General features: G+C 45.4%; 1 long non-coding RNA gene across 1 annotated transcript in view; it reads left to right on the forward strand.

Annotated features, from left to right (window-relative positions):
- Positions 1–17,757, forward strand: part of LOC137521407 (uncharacterized) — a 91,396-nt gene that overhangs the window by 55,239 nt on the left and 18,400 nt on the right. The window lies entirely within an intron of this gene.

The raw sequence follows: 17,757 nt of genomic DNA on the forward strand, positions 1-17,757 counted from the left end.
TAAATTTGCCCTGTACCATGAATTGTGCAGTAGATCTCTCCAATGAAACTCAGGTCACAGAATCATTATGCTGTCCAGCAGGTGCTTCCATGGTTTTGCCCTGCAATATGGACTGTTCAGTGATCCTGTCCAGTGAAGCTGTGGTCGCAGAGTCTTATGCTTCACCCAGTATTTTGGATACTTCAAACCCTCTAGCAGAGGAGTCTGAGGCACTGGTTACCTCAGTTGGTGTTGCAGTAATATTCACTTGTCTAGCAGCTGTTTTGGAATTACAGTCTGCTCTAATAAAACTTGATGAATTTCTGCCCAGCGAAGCAGAAGCCATTGAAATATTGTCCTCGTCAGCAAGTGTGCTAGATACCTTGCCCTGTACACAGTCTGATTTAACCAATGTTGTTGAGTCCCTCTCCAGTGTTGTAACAGCAGAGGAACTCCAGCCCTGTCCTCTGAATGTTTCAGAAGTCTTGCCCTGTAACATGGATAATTCTGATTCTCTGGTCAAAATAATAGAAATCTCAGAATTTCAGTCCGGTCTGATGAGTGTTCCTGAAACCCAGCCCTGTATCCTGAAAGATTCTGGTTCTCTGGCCGCTGTGGCAGAGGTTCCAGAGTCCCCTTCCTGTCCAGGGAATTCCTCAGTTTTGCCTAGTCCAGTGGGGGCTGCTGCAATACTGACTTGTTCTGCAGCCCCTCATGAGCTCCAATCCAGTGTATTAGATGAGTCTCTGTCCAGCCCAGAGGTAGTTGTGGAGTCCCTATCTGGTTCAGTGCATACATCAGAAGTTTTGTCCTGTCTTGTTAGTGCCCCTGAATCTGATTTGTTACTGACTTTGCTGGAATCAGCGACATCTAAGTCTGATCCTGCATTCTTGTGTGAAAGTCCAGTAGTTGCGAAGTCTAGTCATGATGATTTTTTTTTGCCCGGTCCTGGTTTTGGTCCTGTCTTGGCTGACCCTGAGGCTCACAGTTCCTTGACGTGCCCAGAGGTTTCTCTTGTGCCAGTGTGCCCAGATGTTCTTTGTGTGCCAGAATGCCCAAGTGTGTCTAAGGTGTTAGCCTGCTCTGATGCTTCCTTAGTGGGAACATGTTTTGATGTTGCCAGTCTGCCTGCATGCCCAGAGATGGTTCTGGTCCCTGAAAGCCCTGATCTTGATGTTTGTCCTTGTGGCCCTGACTCGGGAATTGCCCTAGGTTCCATAGGGGTTCTTGATGGTTCTCCATGTGAGCCTAAGGGGCGTTCTGACCTATGGGGATCTCTTTGGAGCTTCAAGGTGTTCTGGGAAATCTCTGAGGAAACTTGTCCTGGTGCCTTGGACTGGTTCAACAGTGGGTTTTGTATTGGTAAAGACAGTCCCGGTGGGCATTGCAAAGGCTTTGGCGTTTTTGAACGGTTCCTGGAAGGCGGTGGGTATCGCTCAGGGAGTTTCGGAGGGCTTTCTTCTGGAAATCATGGTTCTGATGGGTGTCACACTGGGGCTTGTAGTGCTGATGGGCATGGTTCTGTGGGTTCTGGTTCTGATGGGTCCAGTCTTGTGGGGACTGATTCTGAAATTTGGTCTTGCCGGGCTCTCCCGGTCATCATGAATTATCAGTCAGACTGTTTTGTTGGGAATTTTAGTTTTGAAAAGCGTCTGGAATCCGCTTTTATGGGCGGGGGTACTGTCATGATCGCTGCTGCAGCAGGTATTGCTGGAAGTAGTAGTGCTGCAGCTCAGGCAGTTCTGATCTCTTTCCATGCAAGCTGCATAGCTTTGTCTGCCTTTCCCTGCTGTCAGCTTGTGACTGATTATCATTCACCTGTGTGGGAATCTGCATGTCTGCTCCCATTGGATGACCTCAGTATAAAGATCTGCTTCCTGCAGGACTCCTCGGGTTTTCATAGCTTCAGTTTAAGCCTGTCTTGCTGTTGCTTCAGCCCCCGATCGTGTTTCTTGTTCTAAAGATACTTTGCTGGTCTTTGCATCATATATTGGTTCATTGCCAATATATATGCATACCAGCACGTTTATTATTTTCCTTGTATTCGTGTTACGTTGATACATCAGTGTCGCTGATGTATACGTACACGAACTGTTTATATCCTGTGTGCAGTTAGTCAGCTTTCCAGCACGTTTTGGTAGGTTGCGCGTATCGTGATCACCCGTGCTGAGTTAGTTACCCTGCTCCTGGTTCTGTTTGTGGATTGCGTTCATCTCTGCGAAGAGATAACGAATCCTTCTGAATCCTGTTCTGTTACCGTTTGTGGATTGCGTTCATCTCTGCAAAGAGATAGCGAATCCTTCTGAGTCCTGTTCCCTGTATTGCTCCAGTCTTAGTCAGTGTTCCTGCTTATGTCATATATCGGTTCATTGCCGATATATACATATGTTAGTCAGACGTTACAAATAGTTTCATTGATAGCTGTAATTGTAATACGCTAGGAAAACATACTTATTGTATATTTGTCTGTGTTACGTTCATCTATCTTGATCCTGCTATTTCCTGACGATCCTGTCCTGTCTTTGTGAGGCACGCCATCGCTGCAACGCATTGGCTGCCTCATTCCAGTCTGTCTTGTTGTGGACGCTTGCTGTCACTAAGTAGCGGCTAGCTAGCAAGCGTTCATTCTGTCTACCTGTCCTGATCTCCTCAGTTCTGGTTTATGCGCTCAGCGCTACTTTGCGCTGAGACGTTATAGCGAAAGCATTGTTTGTGGCTGTCGGATCTGCACCGGCTCTGTGCGCCACAATCTCCTTTGGGAGTCAGTCCTCCCCTCCACTATACTAGGGATAGCCTGTTTCCTTGTGCTAGTGTGTGTACCTCCTCCACGTCAGCTCATGCGTTGCATGCTGACTGTGGAGAATACACCACCAAGCCTCACAATTTGGTTGTACATTTACATAGGACTGACAGTAATGGTGCTGGACCATATGAAAATCGCTGGCGATTACGCACGACTTTCCATAATGTTCACCACACCTCTCACTGATTCATAAGATAATGAGTCCAATATAATATTAAGATGACTACAATAATTGGCCTAGAACAACTCCTGCTGCTTCTCAAAAAGTTTTTATGACTGCCGTGGAACCGCCTCTAGGTTCCATGGCCTACAACTTCTCCTGCTGCTCCTAAAAATTTTTTAATGACTGCTGTGAAACCACCTCTAGGTTCCATGGCCTACAACTTCTCCTGCTGCTCCAAAAAAAAATGACTGCCGTGGAACCACCTCTAGGTCCCATTGTCTATGACAACTCCTGCTGCTCAAAAAAAATAAATAAAAAAAAAAGACCGGTGGAACAGCGACTAGGTCCCATGGCCTACGATGTTTCAAAAGCGAGGTTTCAAATGAGATTACTGAAATTGTACCGCTGGAACGCAGAATTTCGCGAAATACCGCCGGAATATAACGGTTACGGAATTTCGTTCTGATGGAATTCCGGATTTCCGTGGAATCGGAAATCGCCCTTTCCGATCATCCCTAATTATGACCACCTAAACCCCCATCTCCTATCCCTCTCCATAATTTACTCCCGATGGCTCCGAAGTCAGACATTGCATGGTGCAATCGCCAAAGCATCCTTAGTTGCACCGGAAGAAGACTGAAGGACTGGCAGTGGTTGCTATGGAAACAAGGAGGCTCATGGGACAGAAGACATGCTGTCAGTCTATCTGCTACTTCCGGGTTTGCAGTCAGCTTTTTCTCTGCTGGGCACAGTGTAGTGCCTGCATGTATCCTATCGGCCACCAGATGGATCCAGGATGGATGGAAGCATTCAAGGACCAATGACAATGGCCTCAATTCACTAAGATCATGCTGGAGATAATAAGGCAAGAGAAAACTTACCTCCACATAAGAGAGAGTTATCTTATCTCTTCATTCCTTAAGTTACCTCCTCTGTAGTTAATTTACCTCCTCTGTAGTTATTTTACCTCCTCTGTAGTTATTTTACCTCCTCTGTAGTTATTTTCACACGCAGTTAATAAAGCCTGTCTTTAACTCTGGAGTTATTTTAAGGATTGAAGAGTTAACTTAAAGACAGAAGAGTTAACTTTAGGCTTGCCTGAGGTAAAATGTTTCCTGAATACTTCATGCCTTATCACCATGGTAACAACTCTAGAAGAGTTATTAAAGACAGGAGATAAGCTTTGTGAATTGAGGCCAATGTGTGTTCAGACTTTTTAACCCCCTCTCTTCTGGGGTGGAGATTGTAATGAGAGATGGGCAGATTCTGCCATCTGATCCAGTTCCTCCCCTCTCAATAGAGGAAGAAAGAGATATGTAATACTTCTGTGGCAATACATCAGACAGTGATGATCATAACAATTATGGATTCCTCAGGTTCTCTGGTGTTCATGGAAACCAAACACTAATAAGTTAGTATTTTTCATATCTCAGAAATTAATAACTCGGGATTAGAACAACCCATGATTTGGATTTTCATCTCTAAACATCTATTTTCCTTTGAATACCTCACTCTCTGAGTGGTAACACATTGGCATAAACAGAAATAAAAAATATAAAAAAAACTGTAAAAAAAAAACAAAAAAAACTATAGTAAATCCATATCTGAGGTGACCTGAGGTTCAGTCCCCCTCTCCACTCCTTTTTTGTTTTACTGGCTTTTTAGATGTTGCCAGGAGGGAGAGCTTTACAGCTCCCTGGTCTGCAACCCTTATGAGCTTTTCTGTGAAAATTCTGTTAAGGATCTAAGAATATGTGTCTGTAGGTTAGTGATGGGCTCACGAGAAGTTACGAGTAGTTATATACTCGAATTCGTGATTCAAATGAGGCTTAATTGCCTCAGCTGTACGGCTGGGAGAGAGGGGATTACTTACCCATAAGTCCGTCGTCTTCTATGCGTACCAAACTTCCTGCACGCATCCTATGGGACGCGTTGCAAGACTCACTACTGCACTTCCTCCTACCGGCTTGGAGGAAGTGCGCGGTATTGAGTCTTGCAACGCGTCCCATAGGCCACGTGCAAGACGTTTGAGACACAGAAGACGGCGGACTTTTGGGTAATTAACCCTCCCCATCTCCCATGCACACAGCTGAGGCAATTAAGCCTCATTTGAAACACGAATTTGAGTAGGTAACTGCTCATGAGCCCATCACTACTGTAGGTCTGCTAGGAAGAGGCACTTTTATTGCACGTCTGATAACAGGACAGTTCCTGTAGAAAGCTCTGAAATATCATTCCTGAATCCTGACAGAAACACTTCCTTTCTAAGCAAAACTCAGACTAGGGCCCTCCCCCCCCCCCCCCCCCGATCCATGCTCCATGCAGTTCCGCCGGGTCCCCGCAGTGTGATAGCCCCCCGTGCCGCTCTCGACCCCACAGACGGGGTCGGGCTCCCCTTCCTCTCCTAAGATGGCCGCCGGAGCTGGCTCGAGGGGGGGGAGGCCCTAGAGCTGCTCAGCCGCACTAACGTGTATGCAGACTGCGCAGCCGCGGCCAGCTCCGGCGGCCATCTTAGGAGAGGAAGGGGAGCCCGACCCCGTCTGTGGGGTCGGGAGCGGCACGGGGGGCTCTTTAACCCCTTGTCCCCCATGCAGGCTGGGATAGCCAGAATGCGGAGCACCGGCCGCGTGGGGCTCCGCACCCTGACTATACCAGCCCGCATGGTCCATGGATTGGGGGGTCTCAAAAGGGGAGGGGCATCCAAGCTTTCCCCTCCCCCTCCGAGCCCTTGTCCAATCCAAGGACAAGGGGCTCTTCTCCACCTCCGATGGGCGGTGGAGGTGGAGGCCGCGATTTCCTGGGTGGGGGGGGTTCATGGTGGAATCTGGGAGTCCCCTTTAAAAAGGGGTCCCCCAGATGCCCACCCCCCCTCCCAGGAGAAATGAGTATAGAGGTACTTGTACCCCTTACCCATTTCCTTTAAGAGTTAAAAGTAAATAAACACACAAACACATAGAAAAAGTATTTTAATTGAACAAAAAACATAACCACGAAAAAAGTCCTTTAATATTCTTAATTAACCATTAATACTTACCTGTCCCTTTAAATAAATGATCCCACGCAATATCCTCGGAAATGTTCTATCAGTTACAATGTAACAAAGTTATTACAATGTAACAACTTTGTTACATTGTAACTACGCCGCACCCGACGTCACTCGCCGCTCACCCGCTGCACGGACCCGACAGAGCTCTGAGCTATATAGCTCAGAGCTCTCTAAGCATCTTTGTATTTGAGCTCCAAGGAGCCCCATTGGTCCTTAGTAGACCAATGGGGTTCCTTCTGATTTGAAGGAACCCCATTGGTCTGCTAAGGACCAATGGGGCTCCTTGGAGCCAAAATACAAAGATGCTTCTCAGAGCTCTGAGCTATATAGCTCAGAGCTCTGTCGGGTCCGTGCAGGACGCTAAGTCCCCGCCGGCTCCGCTGCCCTCCCCGCCTCTCCCACATGTCACCCACATGTGGGTGACATGTGGGTGACAGATGTGGGCGGGGTGGACAGCGGGAGCCGGCGGGGACTTAGCGTCCTGCAAGGACGCGTAAGTGTATGCGGCGGGTGAGCGGCGAGTGACGTCGGGTGCGGCGTAGTTACAATGTAACAAAGTTGTTACATTGTAATAACTTTGTTACATTGTAACTGATAGAACATTTCCGAGGATATTTTTCGAGGGATCATTTATTTAAAGGGACAGGTAAGTATTAATGGTTAATTAAGAATATTAAAGGACTTTTTTCGTGGTTATGTTTTTTGTTCAATTAAAATACTTTTTCTATGTGTTTGTGTGTTTATTTACTTTTAACTCTTAAAGGAAATGGGTAAGGGGTACAAGTACCTCTATACTCATTTCTCCTGGGAGGGGGGGTGGGCATCTGGGGGACCCCTTTTTAAAGGGGACTCCCAGATTCCACCATGAACCCCCCACCCAGGAAATCGCGGCCTCCACCTCCACCGCCCATCGGAGGTGGAGAAGAGCCCCTTGTCCTTGGATTGGACAAGGGCTCGGAGGGGGAGGGGAAAGCTTGGCTGCCCCTCCCCTTCCGAGACCCCCCAATCCATGGACCATGCGGGCTGGTATAGTCAGGGTACGGAGCCCCACGCGGCCGGTGCTCCGCATTCTGGCTATCCCAGCCTGCATGGGGGACAAGGGGTTAAAGAGGTCTGGAAGGGGGGACCCCACGTCGTTTTTTTTTTATATTTCCCACACTCAGAACGAAGTAAGTAAAACTCTTCCCACTTGGGGGAATCTACGAAAATAATACACTATTGTTACCTGTGCAAAAAAAACTGACATTTTCCGCATTTAAAAGACATTTTTGTCCTTGAAACTTAAAAATCGATTTTCTCAAAAACTATAAGGTCTTTTTGAAAAAAATTTTTTCCTCTTATTCCCACTGATCCCCTTAATATACCCTAGGAATTTGGTGTTCCTAAACTTTAACCAGGCTTTGCTATTAACCGTTAAAGTCGGCGGGTTTTTAAATGTATACATTTTTACTTTGAAACTTTAACATCGATTTTCTCAAAAACTATAAGGTCTTTTTGAAAAAAAATTTGTTCCTCTTATTCCTCCTGATCTCCTTAATATATTCTCCAAATTTGAGGCTCTTAGCATTTAAGGGGGCTTTGCTATTAACCCTTAAAGTCGGCGGCTTTTTTATATTATACGGAGCGTTACGGTTTAACGCGAAATTACGATAGCGTTTAATGCGAAATTACGGCATGAACAAATAACCATTGTAATGCGAAAATTACGCGAAAATTACGCTTACGCGAAATTTCGCGAAATCCTTCTTCATTACGATTATGTACTTACGGCCATAATCGTAATTACACTAATTACGCGAAATTTCGCGAAATCGTAATTAGGTCATTACGCTCATCTCTAGGCACAGCTGTTGCCTCTCGCAGCCGAATCCCTCTAGCCGTGCTATGCACGGCTATGGAATTCGGACAGCTACGGACGAAATTATGCTGCAGGGTCTCAGATTTTTCCTCGGCCACAAATTCGGATGGCTCTCATAGACTTCTATAGGCTGCTGAAATCCATCCGAATTCGTGGGCGGGGAATCGGCCTGGATTCGCAGCAGTGGAAACCCGGCCTAAGACATCACAATTTCAGAATCATCTTGTGAATAATTACCCTGACTTTTATTCTGTGTATCCTTGCTAAAGCTACTTAGTCCTGATCTTTTGCCACCTTTAAAAGTTAATGGGTATGAAGTCAGTCACTTAGCTGCTATGCAGAACAGAAAAAGCATCCACTAATTACATAGAAGGGACCAGAGCCAGAAGAACAGTCTTAGGAACCAGCTTTTAATGCATTCAACTTGATATCAAGGGCTTCATTCACAAAAGGGTGCTAACTTACTTAGCACGCCTAAAAGCCCCTTAGCACGCCTAAAACCCTTTAGCACGCGCAAAGTTTAGCGCTGCACAGTGCGTGCAAAACTGCGCACCGGGTGCGACTAGAGCATCACACCAGGTGCCCCTAAAACGTCGCACAAGGTGCGCCCGAACTGGCACACGGTGCAATGTTTCGGACACACCCGGAGCAACGTTTTAGCGGCACCCGATGTGACGTTTCGCACTCAGCGCTAAACTTTACGCGCGATCAATAAAAACTTTCTATGTGATAACTGCTTAGCACCCTAGTCAGCACTCCCAAAGCTTTTAGGCGTGCTAACTGAGTTAGCACCCTTTTGTGAATTGAGCCTCAAGACTTTATCAAAACCATTCTGAAAAGCCCATCCATGCTGGCATCCAGAAGCTCGTGGTCATTAAGTAAACTCAGCTCAATCCCAGGTTCAATGGTTAAAACTTGCTGCAGTGGCACATGTGGTGTGTGGGCATGTGCTTAACTTCATTTACCAGTGCAGTTTTTTGGGCACAAGTTTGAGCCTTTTATCATGTACTCCCCAGTTTTGCCTAAACAGCCTGATTAAACCTGACTTTTTATTGAGCCAAGTGCAGTCTGCTTCATCTTATTTCCATGGTCCTGACCTACTCGTGCCAACTCTTGCTTGCCTAAAGGTCCCCATACATCAGATCTCTTTCTGATCTGAGAGAGATCTGTTGCCTGCTCATACACATACTGACCAATTCCTGAGAGATTTCAGCATGAAATCTTTTGGGAATCGGCCTTGCGACTTATCTGTTGCCTCCCTCTGATGTAAATGTGCCCACTGCACATGCATTTATTACTTTACCTGTCTGCTCTCTCCAGCCATGGTCCCCATTCATCTTTTCCATTGTGGGCGGGCTTCCATGGCACGCCTGCTTTAAGGATGAACTTCAGCCTAAACAAACATACTGTCATTAAGTTATATTAATCATGTTAATTAAAATAGATAGATAATACATCTCTTAGCCACCCTGTTTTAAAAGAACAGGCAAATGTTTGTGATTTCATGAGGGCAGCCATCTTTTTGGCTGAAAGGTGACAGGGCGCATGAGACAGTTCCAACTGTCGTGTCCTGATCACCCCTCCCAGTTGCTAGGCAATGAGAACAACAACTTCAGAAATCCAATCATGCTTTGCACAGTATCAGGGGAAAAGTTTTCTTTGATGGGGCGGAGCTTAGCTTCTGTGCAGCCAAAAATGAGGCTTGGATAAGAAAAAGTTCTGATGCTGTGAAAATGTTAAAGAAACACCAAACCTTTTTAGTGCTGCCGAGTAGATTTTTAGTCTGGAGGTTCACTTTAAGGAAGACCAGCGACAATGCGGACAAACATGTGAACCACCACGGGGGACAGGTTAATTATTAAATGCACAGACAGGGGGTACAGTCAGATTAGGGGAAATTGCTGCAAAAAAAATTCAGCAGGACTGTCAGGCAACTGGTAGTGTTTTGAAACAAGGGTCACACTTGGCAAAAATCTCAAAGAAGAAACGCACATAATGCTTGCCAATGCACAATGGCAGTGCACTGGGAGCATTGTACGGTTTTCTGTAGCAGGGGAATATAAAGCTGACACTGTTGGTTTATCACACAACGCGTACTACTCCCCTTTGCTGACAGTCAGCTGTTCTCAGCTGGGTGCCAGCAAAGAATGAGATTAGGCCTATGGCCTCAATTCACTAAGCTTATCTCCTGTCTTTAATAACTCTTCTAGAGTTGTTACCATGGTGATAAGGCATGTAGTATTCAGGAAACATTTTACCTCAGGCAAGCCTAAAGTTAACTCTTCTGTCTTTAAATTAACTCTCCAAACCTTAAAATAACTCCAGAGTTAAAGACAGGCTGTTAATTAACTGCGTGTGAAAATAACTACAGAGGAGGTAAATTAACTACAGGAGAGGTAAATTAACTACAGGAGAGGTAACTTAAGGAATGAAGAGGTAAGATAACTCTCTCACGTGTGGAGGCAAGTTTTCTCTTGCTTTATTATCTCTAGCATGATCTTAGTGAATTGAGCCCTATGTCTTGTGACAACAAGATTTGTACACACTCCAGGTGGAGAGAAGGTATGACTAACTACTGATGCTGCAGGAGACTGCTGAAAGGCAAATCTTCCAGTGCACAAATATTCAGACTTTTGCCTCAGGGCCCTTTTAAAACTGTAGTGCATCACTACATACCCCAAATACCATATCCAGTTGCAGAAACAAAAGCACTTAACGTGGTGTGTCATGGGGTGGCTGGTCTCTGCATGGTAACACAGTGCAGGCAATGCATTACCAGCCAACTTCTGCGAATATTGATTGTAAGCTCACAACTAAGCAGAACTCTCTCACCCTTTTGTGTCTTGGTATTTGTTACACCTTTATTCATATTAATTTTTTCACTATAATGACCAATTCTGTATTTTGTACCAATTCTGTATTTTGTATATTGGTGAATACCAGTATCTGTATTATTTTGTACCCCATATTTGTTTCTTACTTTGTACAGCACCACAGAATATGTTGGCTCTTTATAAATCAATAATTAATAAAATATTCCGGACGTGAGACATACTTTCAATGGAAAGTATGCGTCACTGTTTCTTTTCATCTGCGGTGCAATCGTACAAAAATCCCAATGCACCAAGTGTAAAAGGACCCTTAAAAGTACCCCTGAATTGGGGGGGGGGGGGGTTGGGGGTTGTGGCACACATACTTAATGAAGCCCATAGTTGGCTAGATTATGACCTACTGAATCTTTTGATGCTGCTAGTTGTCCTCTGGGTCCCTCCAGTTCCCAATCTTCTCACCCCAACCTGGGATTAATTCAATACTATAAAGTACAACTGTAGTGAGATGTATATGGAGGCTGCCATATTTATTTCCTTTTAACCACTTGAGGACCGCAGTGCTAAACCCCCCAAAGACCAGGCCATATTTGTTAAATGGGCCACTGCAGCTTTAAGGCCTAGCTGCAAGGCCGCACAACTCAGCACACAAGTATTCCCCCCCCCCCTCCCTTTTCTCCCCACCAACAGAGCTCTCTGGCAGTGGGGTCTGATCACTCCAAGGTTTTTTTTTTCTGAAAATATTTGTGTGTTTATTTTTCTAATACATTTCTCTTTTTTTTTTCCTCCCTAAACCCACCCTTCTTCCCCCTGCCAGCCAATCACTGTAATCAGCGGTCATAGGCTTCAGCCTATGACAGCCAATCACCCCCGAGCCTCTGGAGCGGACAGCCATGTCACACGGCTGTCCCCAGTACAGAGCTGCCTTAGATCGCAGCGCTGTACAGCCTAATTAGACGGTGGTTATGCCGTCTAACAGCCTCAGAGCGGCTGGGAGACTTAGCTCCGCCTACCAAGCGGAGATGCGCATGCAATCTCCTGCAAAAACCAGCACCAGGACTTGATGCCAATTGGCATTAGGCGGTCCTGGGGCTGCCGCCGCTGTCATGACGCGGTCTTTAGGTAGTTAATACCAGTCGCCTTGCAGCTCTACTGGTCTACTTGGCTGCAGTATTATCTGGACCACACCAAAAACAAGCATGCAGCTAGTCTTGTCAGATCTGACAATGTCAGAAACACCTGATCTTCTGCATGCTTGCTCAGGGTCTATGGCTAAAAGTATTAAGGTAGAGGATCAGTAGGTCAGCCAGGCAACTAGTATTGCCTAAAAAGGAAATAAATATGGCAGCCTCCATATACCTCTCACTTAAGTTGTCTTTTAATATATTTTTTTGCTTAGATTACACTCAAAATGAATCAACTTTTGTCACAATATATTTCAGCAGTGTGCCGCTTATTTTATGCACACAAAGCCATGAGTGCATAGCCATCTCAGCACCAGCAAGAATATTTTTTTTTGTTTTTAATAATGCTTGGTAGAGTCACACATTTTGATGAATGCCCTTGGTGGTTCAATGGGTAGCACCCCTGGCCTGCAGTACTAGAGCCCCAGGTGTGAATCTTGGTTAGGACACTGTAGTGTTTGTGTCCTCCCTTTGTGTGGGTTTCCTCTGAGAGCTCCAGTTTTTTTTTTTTTTAATTTCCTTTCACATTCCACAAAAATACTGTTCCCCCCTCCCATAAACTAAGAAAGTCAAATAAACTTTGATTAGAAATTACACAATGCTATTTAAAATTCAAACAGTTAAATCTATTAAAATGACAAAACATTACACAGTCTTTAGCGTTCTAGATTAATACATTTGGCAAATTGGTTGTGGCATAATTATACAGAATAGATTAGAGGTTTCTAACTTTTTTTTTTTGCAAACATATCGCAACACTGGGTTGCCAGTGGTCAGTTGCATAACACACATTATAAAGAGTGTGAACTGCAATGGAGACTGGACATAGATGTTAATACAAAGCCTGAACGCGAGTGAGTTAAAATACCGGTTCCAATGCAGCACTGTGAACAGGCCCATAAAAATGTATGGGTAGTGAGTTGACATGCAGGATTATTCTGCAACGCAACTGAGCACTGTGAACCTCGCCTGACAGCTTATACATTTCAATTTTCAGCACACGGAAAGACTCTAGTAATCAGTGTATGCAACGGCCACTTGCTACACGCGATACGGAGGTACAGTATATATGTGCCTGCTGGGTAGAGCTATGTAGTTCTAGAAAGTGGTTCATTGTCACCAAGTTGAGGCACTTAAAGGGAACCTGAGGTGAGAGTGATATGGATGCTGCCATATTTATTTCCTTGTAGACAATCCAGTTTCCTGGCAGTCCTGATGATCTGGCATACGAAGTACCCGAGTCAAAACCCTGGAACTAGCATATGGCTAATCCAGTAAAACCTGAATCAGCTAAGTCAGAGTACCTGATCTGCACATGCTTGCTCAGGGTCTATGGCTGAAAGTATTAGACACAGGATCAAGAGGACTGCCAGGCAACTGGTATTGTTTAAAAGGGAATAAACATGGCAGCCTCCATCTCCCTCTTGCCTCAGGTTCCCTTTAACCCAGTAATAATATTTTCAATGAATTATTAAGGACCATGGACACAAGTCCATAAAAACAAAAATCTGACAACTGTTTAAGGTGCCCACTAATGATCCAATCTTTTTTCATCCAAATCTATCTAATATATCTGGTAAACTGAGTGAATATATTGAATGGATAATTTAGGCAGTAACCTGATATTACATAGCAATGGTAAGATTGGATGAAAGATTGGATTGTTAGTGGCCACCATTAGTTAACTCACAGTCCATTCAGCTAGTGCTGAAGAAGTAGAGGTATGGAACTGAAAAGGGGACAGATTGTTCAGTCCATAGCTTGATTGTAGCAGGAGTGGAATCTAGTCTTTATGTGGAGAGTTAAGTGAATTTTGGCAGATCCCATCACTAAGTTTCAACATTTAGACTGACAGTGTTGTCCAGCACATTAGAACTTGCAACACCCCATATGTAGAACCTATGGCAGTGAAGTGGTTGGTCATCCTGAATGCTGCTGTAAAAGAGCTTACAGGAAGTAAAGACAGAATAGTACACAAACTGTATTTAATCATTCTGTATAGAATTGGAATTTGGATGAATTTTTTTTTTAAATATAGATTTGCATGGTGTTTAGTTTAAAGGTCCGTACACACGCCAGACTGCAGGCAACGATGGGTTCGTCGTCACCTCCCGCTGGGTGGGCGTTCCAGCGACAGTCCGGCGTATGTACAGTCTGTCTGCAGACTGTTACGGCTGTTTCTGAGCGATCTGTCGGGCGGATCGCTCAGAAACAGCCGTATCAGTCTGCAGACAGACTGTACACACGCCAGACTGTCGCTGGAACGCCCACCCAGCGGGAGGGGACGACGGACCCGTCGTTGCCTGCAGTCCGGCGTGTGTACAGACCTTTAACATCCTCAAACTGTAGTGCAGCAGATTTCTTAAACTGTTTAATTGCTGGTCTCTATCAAAAACAAAAGTCTCAGTAAAATGAGTCCAGCTGTCTAGTTATTCTAGGAGGCACAATATCTTCGATGAGAGTTAAATGTACACAAAAGGACATGCAAGGTTTCACAATGGCTTAGCTTTATGTGAAGAGAGATACAAACTCATTTGGCACCAAGTGTTTATGAGCTTGGATTGACAAGGTTTTGCTGAGCTGGAGAGCACTTAAAGGATATCCGAAGTGACATGTGACATGATGACACTAATAAGAAATTCCAACTATAAAACACTTTCCTAGCAGAAAATGGCTTCTGAGAGCAAGAAAGAGATAAAAAGGGGAATTTCTTATCAGTGAGGCTTACACTGTAGTCACGTCAGGACTGAGTCAGCAACTTACATACCTGATATTTAACTCTTTCAGGCAGAGAAAGAAAAAAGGAACATAGCCTAGTTATTTGTGTGTCTGGCACTATGCATACACATGTCTATCTCATCAGGTCACTTCGGGTATCCTTTAACTATACAAGTAAAGCTGAAACATGGCCTTGATTTATTAAAGTAGTGTGGAAATTGTATACATACCTTGCCTTGGTCAAATCAGATCACAAAACGGTTGCTGATGGGAATTAGTGGTTGTGCAACTGCAGCTATATAAAATCCATATGTACTAGATTTATTAAGAAAAAAAATGTTGCTAAAAGACACGCAAGTGACATAATCTGCAAATGTATTAATCCTTAAAGGAATACTGTGTGTGTGTGTGTGTGTGTGTGTGTGTGTGTGTGTGTGTGTGTGTGTGTGTGTGTGTGTGTGTGTGTGTGTGTGTGTGTGTGTGTGTGTGTGTGTGTGTGTGTGTGTGTGTGTGTGGGGGGGGGGGGGGGGGGGGGTCAGGGGAAAATGAGTTGCACTTACCCAGGGCTTCTAATGGTCCCCTGCAGACATCTTGTGCCCGCGCAGCCACTCACCGATGCTCCGGTCCCGCCTCCGGTTCACTTCTGGAATTTCAGACTTTAAAGTCTGAAAAGCACTGCACCTGCGTTGCCGTGTCCTCGCTCCTGCTGATGTCACCAGGAGCGTACTGTGCAGGCCCCGTATGGTCTGTACCTGCACAGTACGCTCCTGGTGACATCAGAGGGAGCGAGAACACGGAAACGCAGGTGCAGTGGTTTTCAGACTTTAAAGTCTGAAATTCCAGAAGTGAACCGGAGGCGGGGCCGGAGCATCGGTGAGTGGCTGCGCAGGCACAAGAAATCTGCGGGGGACCATTAGAAGCCCCAGGTAAGTTCAACTCATTTTCCCCTGACCCCCCTACAGTATTCCTTTAAAAGATACTTCCACTAAAACTAACATTTTAGTATTTACTCAAATAACATTTGAAAGCATTCCCACACATTATGTGTATGTAAAAACCTTTATTTACACTATGAGAGCAGGAAAAGCTTGCTTATCTCTGGTCATCAGCAAATGTAATCATTGCTGGCTGAAGTTCTGAGGAATGTCTCTTCACTCTGCTCCCCTCCTTTTCTGCTGAAGTGACTCAGCTATTTTCAGGGCAATGTACTTTTTCAGCAGAAAGTGCCTCTTCAGCAGAGGAGAAGACATATTCCTCAGAGACCTTCAGCCGGCAAAGATTACATTTGCCTTTGCCAATGACTAGAGATAAGCAAGCATCTCCTGCTATATTGCAGGTTTTTACAGAGAATGTGTTTATGTAACAGAGTAGTAACTGAAATTTTAGTTTTGGAAGTATAATACCGTTTTAAAGGAATACTGTAGAGGGGTCGGGGGAAAATGAGTTGAAGTTACCCGGGGCTTTTAATGGTCCCCTGCAGACATCCTGTGCCTACGCAGCCACTCACCGATGCTCCGGCCCCGCCTCCGGTTCACTTCTGGAATTTCAATCTTTATAGTCTAAAAACCACTGCACCTGCGTTGCCGTGTCCTCGCTCCCGCTGATGTCACCAGGAGCGTACTGCACAGGCACAGACCATACTGGGCCTGCGCAGTACGCTCCTGGTGACATTAGTGGGAGTGAGGACACGGCAATGCAGGTGCAGTGGTTTTCAGACTATAAAGATTGAAATTCCAGAAGTGAACCGGAGGCGGGGCCGGAGCATCGGTGAGTGGCTGCGTAGGCACATGAAGTCTGCAGGGGACCATTAAAAGCCCCGGGTAAGTTCAACTCATTTTCCCCTGACCCCCCCAACAGTATTCCTTTTAAGGTATCCTCATTAAAGAGACTCCGTAACAAAAATTGCATCCTGTTTTTTATCATCCTACAAGTTCCAAAAGCTATTCTAATGTGTTCTGGCTTACTGCAGCACGTTCTACTATCACCATCTCTGTAATAAATCAACTTATCTCTCTCTTGTCAGACTTGTCAGCCTGTGTCTGGAAGGCTGCCAAGTTCTTCAGTGTTGTGGTTCTGTGATGCATCTCCCCCATCCAGGCCCCTCTCTGCACACTGCCTGTGTATTATTTAGATTAGAGCAGCTTCTCTCTTCTCTCATCTTTTTTACAAGCTGGATAAATCCTCCTCTGAGCTGGCTGGGCTTTCACATACTGAGGAATTACATACAGGCAGATCTGTCTGCACTCTGCAGGAAGAAACAGCCTGACACTTCAGTGGGTGATAGCTGCAGGGGGAAAGAAACACACAAATGATCTCTTGAGATTCAAAAGGAAGGCTGTATACAGCCTGCTTGTGTATGGATGTATTTTCTATGTGTGGACATACAGTACATCAACCTACTTCCTGTTTTGGTGGCCATTTTGTTTGTTTATAAACAAACTTTTTAAAACTGTTTTTAACCACTTTTAATGCGGTGAGGAGCGGCAAAATTGTGACAGAGGGTAATAGGAGAGCTCCCCTAACGCACTGGTATGATTACTTTTGTGCGATTTTAACAATACAGATTCTCTTTAAAGTCTGATGTGTTTACGGTTAGGCCCGGTTCACATTGGCGGTCGCCGTCCGGAATCGCCGTGCCGGAGCCGGACCGCATGCGGAACGGACGGAACGGACGCATGGCATAGCAATGAAAGTCCATGCGTCCGTTCACATGCGTCCGTTTCGTCCGGACCGGAGCCGGACCGGATCCGGACTCCGGCGTAAGACCCAACATGCGCTATTTTTTGGTCCGGCTCCTCCGGCTGACGTATCCGGAGCGGAGCCGGACTGTTGCATCCGGCCAATAGAAACCAATGAGAAACGGAGAGCGCACAACACACTGGCTATAAAAACCGGACGTTCTACCCCACTTCCTATGCGTATTGTAGCGGCGATTTTGGATGGGGACACATGGGCAAGCATTTTGGAGTGGAGCAGCAGTGACTTTAAACGTGCTGGAGATGTTGGCAGTATGTCGGAGGTGGAGGTGAGTTCTAAACAGCGGAGGGCCTGATTCCACAGGTCCACCTTCTGCTAACCTCCCAGACCCCAACATTTTTATTTTATTTCTACTCTCTTTTGCCAAACGGATCCGGATCGCATCCTGATGTACACCTGATGCAAACTGACCGGATCCGGA

This window comes from Hyperolius riggenbachi, chromosome 1 (genome assembly GCF_040937935.1).
Source record: "Hyperolius riggenbachi isolate aHypRig1 chromosome 1, aHypRig1.pri, whole genome shotgun sequence".
Classification (NCBI taxonomy): Eukaryota; Metazoa; Chordata; class Amphibia; order Anura; family Hyperoliidae; genus Hyperolius; species Hyperolius riggenbachi.